Source organism: Strix aluco, chromosome 14 (assembly GCF_031877795.1).
Source record: "Strix aluco isolate bStrAlu1 chromosome 14, bStrAlu1.hap1, whole genome shotgun sequence".
NCBI classification, from domain to species: Eukaryota; Metazoa; Chordata; class Aves; order Strigiformes; family Strigidae; genus Strix; species Strix aluco.
The window spans coordinates 2,767,142-2,779,391 of record NC_133944.1 but is presented as its reverse complement, the minus strand read 5'-3'; the positions used below and the strand labels follow the sequence as shown (position 1 = coordinate 2,779,391).

General features: G+C 53.4%; 1 protein-coding gene across 1 annotated transcript in view; it reads left to right on the top strand.

The window, feature by feature from the left end:
* Positions 1-12,250, top strand: part of JPH3 (junctophilin 3) — a 58,446-nt gene that overhangs the window by 18,150 nt on the left and 28,046 nt on the right. The gene's annotated exons all lie outside the window — the stretch shown is intronic.

Genomic DNA, 12,250 nt, shown 5'->3' with positions numbered 1-12,250 from the left:
CTGTGCAGGGGGTGGTTGCACTGTGGTGGGACTGCACTTGTGGGTCACAGTGTGGGGCTCACAGGCTGATAGCTGTCACTTAGGAGGCACTGGGTTATTTACCCCATTTCTCCCGAGCCTCTTTAATAAGCAGGATAATAGCCTTAGCAGAAGAGCTCCTGAGATGCTGTTTGCCCGTATCCTCTGTCTGACTTATAGCCAGGAGGAACCATCCGAGGGTTGGCCTATGCTGGGAGGATTCCCAGCTATTTCTGTTCCCAAAAGAGGTTTTGAGTGGAAAAGCAGTCAAATCGCTGGCTGCAGCTGATGCTCGGGGAGGGTTTGCCCTGCCTGAGGCTCTGCTAGAAAGCAGCAGATCTGGGTGCCCAGATAATCCCTACAAGCCTCAAGAAACCCCCACTCCCCAGGCTGCCTGTAGCCATCATGGAACTGCTCAGTGATTCAGAGCAGGGACCTGATCTGGCTGAAAACCAGCAGGAGGGTGGGGGGAGAGGGGCCATGCATAATTTAGGTTGAAATAGGGTCCAACTCCCAGCTCAAAGCAGGACCAACTCAAGCACCTTCTAGCTGCCTCCCAAAATGCGCCTGGAGCTTTGTGACTCACAGCAAGCTCCCAGACAAGAGGTGAGCCGAGGAGGAAAGGCTCCTCTGCTGAATTCAGGGCTCTTTGTACCACCTTTTAGGGTTGGTTTAATAGAGCATGGACATTCCTTTCTGGTTTCTGAGCAAGTGCTACCTATAGCAGCCAGGCTGGGGAAAAAGGGTGGGGTTAGGGGAAAAACCCAGGTACCTCTTCAGTCGCCTGTGCAGGATTAATTGTTGGGTCTGGATCATTTGTATGCAGAGTCACACTTGAAATCTTTATCAGCATGTCTGCTGATGACTTATCTGCAATGTGAATGAGACTCCCAGGCCTGCTCTGGGAGCATATCTGGGCTTGATGATGTTTTCGAGCTGATGTTGTACCAAACTGTTGTCAAAGGTTTGAAAAAAAGAAAAAAAAAAATCCCGCTAGATTGCCAGGTAGGAAACAGACTGCAGAGCAGGGGAAAGACCAGATCTTTTCCTGTGATCTGGGGATGCAAATGCCTTGGTACAAAGGCCTGAATCCTGAAAATGTGGAGCTCTAGTCTGCGGGGGGATGCTGGGTCTGGGAACCTGAGCATCCTCCATCCCAGGTGGTAATGGTCCTGGAAAGCCACCAGAGTGGGAGTTGGAAGAGATATGATCTCCCCCATGTTGGAAATGCTTAATGAGCTCTTGACATATAATGTTCCACCTTCTAATTATTAGAGAGAAGGAAAAAAATCAAATTAGATAGGAGTGCCAGGGCATGAATACCTTCCTCCCCTGTACCAGCCGGGGTAAGACGGTCCTGAGCTCCGCTGGAGTGCTGGGGGGGACGATGCAGTCCATGACCATGCATTTGCATGGAGGAGGAGAAAAGCTTTGGGATGTGGGGACCACCCAGAGGACCCCTTTAATCATCAGTGAAGATGGAAAGAAATAAATGAATGGGAGTGCACTGCTTCTAGGATACTCCGTCAGAGACCAAACCTGGTCCCACCAGAAAGTGCTCCGTGAGCAACCTGACATCTCCATCCTGCAGCCCAGCTGCCTCCACTGTTTGCACTTGGTTTTAACTGGTCTGTTGTGGAAGAAAGCAAGTGCCAGGATGCAGGGCTTTGCTCTTTTTGTGACACAGCCATCGCCTCCGGTGCACGAGGGCTGCTGGTGTGTTGAAAAGCCCTTTATTGATCTGCTGCACAGCCCATCTCTCGCTGCGCGAGCTGGGGACAGACAGACTCCAACGTGATGCGTGCTGTGCCATTAGTGCTGGGTTACCAACCACAAATGACATCCGTCCCAGGAATTTTTGCTGCCTGTTAATGGTTTATGTTGAGACCGCGAATCCTATCAACAAAGAGCCAAACCATTCGGCTACGGTCGGGTGGGATCGCAGGATTTAGGCTTTGCTGGAGACGGGGGGGCAGGTGCGATTAGGTGGGCGTAGAGGCTCAGCCCTGAGGTTTTGGAGGGTCTTTTGGGTTTGCAATTTGGCCACGCACAGGAGAGGCCCAAGGAGCTCGACATGGAAGCAGGGAGAGTTGCTTTGTCTGAAACCTGCGACCCTTCACCTCGAGCTCTTCCCCTTTGCGAGGGTTTTTGCAGAGACGGCCTCTCAGCCTGCAGAACCAGAAGAGAGCAAGGTTTTACAAACACAGAACCAGCTAGAAAGGCTTTCATATAATTAGTCCGATTAATTTTAAAGCTTCTAAATGAATAAACACTCCCCTGCAGCGCCCACACCAAATTGCATCGTCCAAACAGAAAGAAAGGCACAAAATAGGCAGTGGATGTGCTGCCGGAGGAATCCTGATGCTCATTTCAGTGGCTTTGGGGCTCAGAGATGCAATATCCCCCCTCTAATACCAACGCGAGCTCTGGCTTACCAGCACCTGGGCATTTTCTAACAGCACTGGTGTGTGTCTGTGTATGTGCATGCGTGTGTGTGTGTGTGTGTGTGTGTGTGTATTCTCTTCTGTCTAATAATATGGCTGAGTTCACTCTGCAGCCTTTCCCTTGGTGGGGAAAAATATGTACCCACCCACGTATTTCATTAAATTTGTAAGAATTCAGTATTTTTGAAAACTCTACTGCTCTGGCAGATTTGGTTGGAATTGGCCAACACGTTCAAAAGTTATTAGTGTGGGAGTGATGGCATATAGATATATAAACAGCACAGTCACATAAGTAAGCCCCATTTCCTGAAGAAAGTAGGCTAAAAACATAGTGTACTGGAGACAAGTAAATTGGATTCTTAAAGTTGTTTTAGTCTGAACAGAGTACAATGTTATCTGTGACACAGAAAAGTAAGCTCATTTAAGGAATAGTTTTTAGGTTCCGTAGATGGTTCTCCTAAATTTTCTTCAATGCAATTACAATGAAAGAACCCTTTCTTTCCTCTTATGTCTCCCATTTTGCTGAAATAGTTTGTGTAAAGTCAATGGGTGAGAAGGGCTGTGAATCAGGTCTGAAAAACTACCGTTGGTATCAACTATCGGTTGTCAGAGGTAGCCAGGGAGGGAGCCCTTTTCCAGGCTGTTTAAAGGGAAGGTGCAGGGTGTCTTTTTTGGGCTGTGGTGTGCTTTATTCCTCTGGTATCAGCCAAGAGCCATCGCTCTTTCTGCTGCTACCCTGGAAGGATGAAGGATGCACTGGAGACACCAGGTCCCATCTCGTTAGTTCATGCTTAACACAAATTGTCCATAGGCATTGGTGTGTCACGGTCACCTAAAATATAATATCCAGGCAAGAGAGGTGGGCCAGAAAGCTCATCCTCACCCCTTGGCTTTTGGCACAGCTGCTGGCTGTGGAGGACAGATGCACATGAAGCATCGGGAGGAGCTCAGGCCTCACTCCAGCTCTCAGCGACGGACGATGGTAGTTCTAATGCAAGGCAGACAGACTCTAATTCTCTCCAGGGTTTCCTTCTGCTACCACAATTCAAGGTTTTGTAATTAGTGGGTGGACTACTTATGAGAGGAAGGGCTGTCACCAGTGCTAGGGATAGGAGTCCCAAAGATGGGCGGCCTTTAGCAAGCACTCAGCTGCTCTCCAGAACAAGCTTCATGGGGGCCCGTTGTTCAGCGCCTTAAATAACAGCTCCTCGGAGCAGCCGATCCCCAGCACCCCAGAGGGGATGTTGTTCTCAGGTTAGTCCTAAGTAATGCACTTCCAGGCATAATTATAGCCGAGCCGTTCACCAACGATGAGAAAAATATAATTAAGCTCAATAGTCTCAGGAGGAGTTGGGCTACAAATTAGCACAGTGTCATTCAACTTCAGAAAGGGAAACTGGAGAAAAAAAAAAAAAGAAAAAGGAAGCGAATAAAGCCAACCTGGCAGTGAGGACGGGTAAAGGAAAATGTTTGGACTCAGCATGGATGCTCCTTCAGGATGCTGCAGCGAGGGTGAAGCATCCGTCCGCGTTTGATGTTCAACGGGGAGCAGGAAGGCAAGAAAAGCCCCGGAGAGCTGAACAGCAAAGTGCAGAAGGTTGTTTGAGCCAAACAGGTATTTTCTTCAGACAAATGGAAATGCAGCCCAGGCAAAACCCACAGAAAAGAATAGATTCTGCAGTTCTGATCCCAAACATTTTAAGTTGCGGTAATGTCACTACCGGCAGTACGTCGAGCCATAATAATGCTGCTTAATGCTCTCTCAGGCCTGTGCCTGCAGCTTTGCAATTGTACTTAGCTGCATTTGATTTAAGGTTTCTGCTGGCTTTTCTGGTGCCTGGGGGAGGTGGCTCCCGCATTAGTCTCGCCCTAAACCCTGTGTTGTGCTGACAGCAGGGCTTTTGCTGCGGACGGAGACGGGGAGGAGGAGGGATGTGGGTTAAGGGGAGCGCTGCGGCCCCAAAAAGGTTGTGTGTCCCCTTCCTTGGGTCAGGATGGTGGGGACGAGCTGGCGGTGGGCTGAAGCCGAAATGAGGCACAGCTGAACTGGCTGCAGGGATGGGGCTGAGCAAATGCTTCAGGGATCAGCCCAAGTGTGTTGGGGCCTCATCCAGCCCCTCTTTGGGCACCTCTGGGTCTGGGGAGGGATCTTCTACTTATGGCCCCTTGGAGAAGCGCTGCCCCTTTCCCTGCTGAGGCCACACCAGCCAGCTGGAGCTTGGGGCTGTGCAGGAGCCACCTCTGTGCATCAGCTGGGGACTGACGGGGTCACTGACGGTGTCCTCTGGTACTCCCTGGGTCTCGTGCAGGGACAGTGTGCACCCTCCATCCCTTCCCCAGCTCTCCATCCTTTCCTGGAGGGGTGCAAAGGGACAGGGAGGAAAACACAGAGGGGATGGCTGGAGGTGACTCAAAGGCTGAGATCAGATGGGGCAGGAGGTAATTCTTTTTACAGCAGCATTTTCATTTTCCTTCCTGCCCTCTCTCCCCGCAAACAGCCCCTGTGCAATGCAGAGAGGAGCAAAGCCCAGGGCTGGCAGGCTCCACTGACAGAGCTGAGCAGAGCTGAGCTGCGGCAGAGCACGCCGACTTCCCTTCCTGCCAGCTCCTTCCCTCTGCCACCTCCCTCCCCTCCTCCTGCCCGTGCACAAGCTCCCGTGGGTTGACAGGGGTCAGGCGATACCACGGCAGCAAAGATTAAGATCAGCTGTTAGTCCTCCCGTTCGTGTGTCACTGTCAGCTGGGATGACACGGGTACCTCTGACTCATAGCAAGCACAATTTCCACCTCTAATCCAGGCCACTCGAGGAATGGCAGATCCCCCATGGCATCCCGGAGCAGCGCATCCTCACCCGTTGCTGGCTCTTGCGGGATGGTGACTGTTTAAGTCCTCCTGCAATGGCAATTTAGTAACTTCCTGCTCAGACAGGATATCCAGCATTAAGCCCTTTTGTGGCCGTGTCAAAAGTCAGGACTAGCCGGCATGCCCACACAGGGCCAGCTTGGCACGTCCCGAACGGCCACTCCGTGCAGAGGTGGAGGAGTGCATCCGTGCACAGACATGAACAGGCTGGAAAATGAAGTGCCCTTCATAGGAATGATGCTTTACAAAGTAATCCAACTGCAAAAACTTCAACAGGGTCTTCTTTAGCTTCTAGGACAGCAGCTGAGTGTGGGTTTCACTAGCCCCTCTCATTGCTTTCCCATGGTTCAGCCACGACCGCCGCTCCCGACTCGGTGGCTCCCACTGCCTTCCCTCACCGCTGAGCTGAATATGAGCTGAAACACCCCGACTCCGTGGCCCAGGTGTGCAACATGCATTCATATAATCATTTCCAACGTTGCTATGTTGCGATGAAATAACGGGCAGAGCAGAGATTCACAACCCGTTGGATTTGCCGTGGTCCCAGCCAGCTCTGCCCTCCTCCCCGTGCTCGTAGGGGAAGATCTCCCGAATCCCCGCGGCCCTGGCAGCCCTGGTTTGTGTCTGCACAGCCAGAGGGGATGGTTTTGCTGTAGAGTGAAGCAGGAGAGGGGTCCTGGGGTGAGGGAGCAAGAGAAATGCCCAGCAGCAGAGCCGGGATGGGATTGCCGTGCCAGTGCCGGGGTGCGATGTGCCGGTGCCTGCTCCATGGTTGCTTTTGCAGTGGGACCAGATGGAAACGGGCAGGGATGGCACCGGCAGCGAGGCAGGAAGGATGGGAGGGTGATTCACTCCTGGCAGTCACCGCTTTCACGGGAAGGGGCTGCCCCAGAGAGCTGGGCTGGAGATGGGGGGCAGCATGGGGGGCCAAAGGGGAGGCTGCCCCCTCCTCTTCCTCCTCTTCCTCCTCTCCAGCATCGCACAGCAGCTCAGATCATCTGCCTGGTTTCTAATCCAGGCCTTTTACCTGCTTAGCACGTGGGCTGTGGCCAGCACTGCTGTCCTGCTGGGGTTGGCCCCGCTGCAGAATCAGCCTTTCTCAGGAGATGGTGCAGGATGATTTCAGCCTCCTGAGCCGTGCTAGATCCCCCCATTAACACACTAACCTCCTCTCTGCCCTGACTGCCTGCACGGCACAGGAAAGAGGGAATGAGTGCAAGAAGAGGATGGTGAAGCCTCTTCTCCATGCTGATGCCAGTGGGAGGGAAGTGGGGTGCTGCCTGCTAGCTTTCAGGTGGAGAAGCCCTTCATCAGAGAGGGAAAAATAAAAAAGAAAAAAACAACCACAACAACAAAAAGCCAGCCCCTGATTTTCCTTTCTGCTGCTTTTCCTATTCAGCGAGCAGAAACTGCAGTGTTGCTTTTCTCAGCGATCTTTGGGAGGGAAGGGAGAGATCCTCCCCCAGCCTGTGCAGCTGCCTGGCAGGCGGGCTGGCTCGCAGCCCCGTCGCTCTCCTCCATCCTCATCCTCGCTCTCCGTGGGTGCGAGGAGACTGGTGGGGGTGCGCACAAACCTGCAGCCAGGCCCAAGGGCTAGATGGGGGGGATGCTGACTGTAGCATCCCAGCCCCTTGCTGCCATTTCCCGCCACCCTGAACCCCCCGGCTGTGTCAGTGGGAGCTGCTGCGCCGTGTCCCTGCCCGCTCCCGTGCCGCACGCCGGCGATGCTGCACACCGCAGCTTTGAGAGCTGAGGGGAAGGTTTGGGGTCCCTACGCTACAGCTATGCTGCCTTCCCATCTTGCAAGAGAGGCCTGGCTGCTTTTTGTCTCTCCTAGCTCCCGTTTTGGGTTTCCTGGCATGTGTCCCTCCGGCTGCGCTGCTTCCACCCCAGCCACCCACCCACCCGCTTCCCTGCAGCAACAGCCCCAACACCCCCATGCTCCTGCCCCCCCCTCAAAGCCCCTTCCTCCCTGGAGAGAGGTGAAAGCAATGTCAGGAGCACAACCGACATGAAAATGGCGAGCTGAGCAAAAATATTGAGTATTTTCCTGTTCATGAGCATCACTTCCCAGCACGGGCAGAGGTTGGGATGCTGGGGGGACTGGCACCAGCTGTGGGGGGAGCGCAGCATCTTGGCTGGGGGCTCCTGCTCCCTTGGTGCTCGTGCAGTCAGTTTGAAAAGCCTCAAGCAATGAGGGTTCTGTCACCTCCTCCACACAGGACAAATGACAAGCTGTCCTGGCTTCCTAATCCAGGAAATTAAAGGATTTGACCATAGACCCTGCTAAGCAAATTTCCCCCCTGAAAATCCCAGGGAGATTTAGCCCACGGATCCAACCAATTATTCCTTTAAAGTTGTGACTAAGAAAGGACCCAATTCTTCAGGGTGCTGGGCACCCTAAAATCTCATCGTGGCAGCGATGTGACCATGCCCAGTGCTCAGCCCACTGTCCAACAAGACCCAAGCAAGGCTGGGTCAGTGGACACCCCACCACAAAGCATCCTTGTGAGCCTTGATGGCTCGATGATGCCACCCTGAACCCTGAGCAGCAGTTCCTTGGAGTCAGACTCCCTTACAGAGAAGAAACAGGTTTGTGGGCTCAAAGCTGGACACAGCGGTGGCAGTGGTTGTCCCACAGCCCCCCCACTGGCAGGTGGCTGTGACCGGTCCCCAGCCAACACGACAAGATCCTTGGGGAGCTTCAAACAGCCGTGGCACGTGGCAGATCTTCCCCAGCCCTTCGGTCCTGGGGACAAACCCTCTGGGAAAGCGGTGGCAGAGATGAGAGCCATGGATGAGGTGCTGGGGGGGATCCCCTCTCCTCTTTATCATGGGGAGAAGTGTGGGGCAGTAGCAGGGGCCAGTAGCCCTCCAGCTCACCTGAGTCGTATAAATGGCCTTTCTGGGGAAACAGGCTGCAGCCTTCTCTCCGTTGTCTGGCTGTGTCTCTCTGTCTGATCTGTCTCTCATCACCATAGCACGGAGGTGAAGCATAAATAATTAAAAGCCCAGATTCTCTGCTGGCAGAGCTGGGCTCCGAGTCCCTTCCCCTGTTGTGCTGCTGGCTGCTTAAGTGGAAATTTTCACGGGCTTTGCCTTGGAGGCAGCGCAGACCTGCAAACCCAGGGCAGTCTGCTGGCCTCAGGGCATGTCGGTGTTTGGGGACCAGAAAGGGCACCTGCTGCCCCAGCAGGTCCCCAGCGGCAGCACCCCGTCCCAGGGATCCCATGGGATGCTCGGGGTGCACTGGGACAAGCAGCACCCACCAGCTGAGGATCAAAGTTCATGCATGGCCCCCCCATCTCGAGATGCCTCATGAGACGTGGGATATTTGGGGGTGTGGGCTGGCTTTTGGGCTCCTCGGTGCTCAAAAACCCCCAGGTGACAGGGAGGAGAAAGCCATGCAGGCAGCGGGGATGAGGAAAGTGGCTCCTGGGTGGGCTCTGAAGTTTGAGCCAGGCAGGAGCTGCTCGTTGCTGTGGCAACTGGGATGATATATATTTTTTTCCCCCCCCACAGTCGACAGGGCTGTGGCCGGAACTCGCACCACAGAGGATCTGCCCACTCCTGCCTGGCTGCCCGGGGCTGAGCACAGCCCCCGAGGCACCCCCAGCCCTTCTCCCTCCTGACTGCACCTACCAGGGCTGTGGAGATTATGGGGGACCAGGCAACGTGTGCCACAGGGCCAGGCCAGCCCCAGGCAGTGCTCAAAATGACAAGAAATTTCACCAAACACTCCTGTTCCCTCCATTCCTCCCCATGGGGACCGGAGCTGCAGAGACCGGTGACAGCAGCCCAGCTCTGAACATATTTCTGCAGCATTTTAGTATCTGATGTTGCTTTTAGTAGGGCCGAGTTGGTGGGTACTGTTTCCAGCTGAGATTTCTGTGCAAGTCTATGGGCTCGGCTGGGCTGCACCACGGGATGGTGATACCCTGGGTTTGGGGCATGGCCAAGCAAGTTCCTCATCCCCACTTGGCACCTTCCAGGATGGCGTTAAGCAATGGGGTTAAGGGGGTGCTGTCTGTGGCATGATTTCCTTGGGGAGCATTTTTCCCCTGGGTTGGCATTTTTGCTTTTCTCATCATTCCTGGGGGTTGCTGGTGCGCAGACGTGGGAGCTAGATGTGGCATGGAGATGATGCTGCCGTGTCCCGCACGTGGCTCTCTCCAACAAGCTGCTTTGGGTCCAGTTGCCCCTTAGAGCAGAGAGAAGCTTCCCCATTATCACTAAGTCCATCCTGGGGAGGCTGAACGTGGCCAGATGTGCACAGAGAGGTGCCCACCTCCGGCATCTCGCTCTGGGTGGAGAATCAGCCTCCTCCCATCTGTGTGGAGCAAGACACATATTTTCTTTCCAAGCATCTCTTAGGGCCCTGGTGGTAGAAACGTGAGAACTGGACTGTTTTAACACATCCCTTAGACCCCTATCACATCATGCAGAAAAGAGTCCTGTCTCCTACCCCACGGGGCTGGAGGTGGCGGAGAAGTGCCAGAGGGTGAGGCTGGATATCAACCACCTCTCCTCCGACAGCTGGAGAACATCCGTCAGTGCTTCTGAGGCCACTTCAGCTCCATGTCTTGGCCTGAGTCCAGACTGTGCTGGAACTAAAATATTAAGTTCAGTTAAACGAGTTTGTCGTTGACGCCGGCTGAGGTTTTTTTCAGTTTGTTCTGAACTGAGGTGGGTTTTGCTGTTGGGTGTTGGCTGGTTAAAATGGCGCAATGGCCAGAGGTATGTCATGGATCGTCCCTGTCCATCAGCCCATCACCAAGGGAAAGGAGGACCATGAGCTCAACATTATCCTGCCTCTTTTGGGCTTTTGTGGCTCCAACAGCAGAAAAAAAATTGCCTGGAAAGTTCATTTGCCAAATGTCTGTTTTGCTTGAGGTGACCAAAACTTGTGACGCTGCCAGAGCGTTTCAGCCAAAACCCAAACGGAGTGAAGGGTCAGGAAAGGAAAAAAGACTTTTCCTTGTGGTTCTGTTGTGTTTTGCTTCAGAATTTGGTTTGGCTCATTCTGTTTTAGACATCAGATTGAAACTGAAATTAAATGGACAGATCTGCTTTGCTTGCCTGTCACCGCCTCCCTCACCTGGAGTTTTTTGAACTCCCCAAATTCTCTTATTCTGAGCACTTTCCCCTTGGTTGTAGGGAAAAGCCCAACGATTCCCCAAGGGCTGGGCTGTGCTGATGGCTCATCGAAGGGATTTGAGGGCTTCTCTGGAGGCAAAGAAGAGGGTCCCTCAGCTCCCTTCACCCACGGCCTGGTTGAGTTTCTCTCTCTGTGCTGCATTTTGCACCTTTGGCATTGAGGTTCCCACCCCACTCTTCATCCCGTGTGTGGCATCAGCCAAGCAAGGAGGTCAGTGTGAAAAATGGGGAGGAATGGGCTCCTTTGGGGAGCCTTCTGGTGATGGAGGCCAGGGTGGGATGCTGATGGTCCACTAAATCCTCTACATTTTGACCTGCAGCCTGGGGCAGGTCATGGCAGGAGGAGGTACCCAGTGTCCACAGCGAGCCAGGCTTTTTCTAACAGCCTTCATCCATCCTGCAAAGGTTGCTCCACATTTGTGGCTGGACTGGGGGTGATCATGTCTCAACCACATCTCTACCCTCCTCTCCTCGATAAATCCAGGAGCGTGGGTATTGTTACACCAAGCCACCTATCCAGACCCACCATGGCCAAGCCTCCCACCAAAAACCCTGGCATTTCCCGGCCTAACGAGTGGGGCCGGGCTCGTGAGGGTTTTGGCGGCGCCGTCTTTGGAGCCAGCCTTGCCCGGAGACAAGGCGATGCAACCGGAATGCAGGATCCAGCCTGAAGTCATTACAGTCAGCAGCATGTACAGCCAAACTCAACGCTACACATGTCCAAGCAGGCTGAGTTATGGCTGCTCGGGGAGCAATAACTTGGCCTGTTGTGCATTTAAAAAATCTCCACCCGAATGCGGCATTGATGTAGGGCTTTTCTGCTGTTCTGTTTTTGCATTTAATACAGACGGTATAGATCTGCAGTGTGCGGATGATCCAGTGCTGCCCAGGTTCCTTGGAGATTTTGTGCCTTTGCTCTCATTTTTTCTTGGGCTTTTTCTTCTTTTAATACTCTTCTTTTCCATGGGTTGTTAGTGATTTCTTCCAACCTGTTTTGCCGCCTGCCTGAAAGTGGCAGGCTCATTTGTAACGCACTATTTTTGCACAGGGTTAGAGGAGCATTTGTGGCGTGGTTGTGCCTTTGGGATGTGTGCGTGGAGGACTGTCTGCTGGCACTCTGCGAGAGCAGAGGATGAGGAGCAGGACATCAGTGTTTCCCATTTCCATTTTGCACGTGTCCATTATGTACATTTTCCATTATGTACATGACAATTATCCAGTAAAATCACAGAAACCGGCCCCATCCAAAGCATGACAGCTGGAAAGCAGGCAGCATCCCCCCTGCTCACTCCTTTCCCATCCTTGAAGCTAACTCTTCCCAAACCAAGTGGGTTCCTGCAGATTTTGCATCACAACCCATTGCTTCCCAGAAGATAAAGATGCTCCCACAATTATCTCATGCCTTCCCCAATTTATAAGAAAAGGGCAAACTCCATCCCCAGAGCTGGGGTTTGCTTTTGCTGCCTCCGTGCCTGATTTGGGAGAGGGGACTGGCCCGAGCCCCGGTGCCCATTGCTGCCGTGTTTGAGCCAGCAAAGTGCCAGGTCTGGAGTGAGGCCAAACCTGTCTCCTTCAGTTGGTCAGGCTGGGGCAGCGGTGGGGATGGTGGCATCAAAACTGTCCTTTTTCCAAGGCAAAGCCTGGCTCCTGTGCGCAGGTCTAGGCTCGCAGGACCAGGTACTGCCTGGCCCCGTCGCTCACCTGCGTCCTCCATAGCTTCATGACAGGTGACAGATGGCAGGAGATGAGACTCCCTCTCCAGATGTTA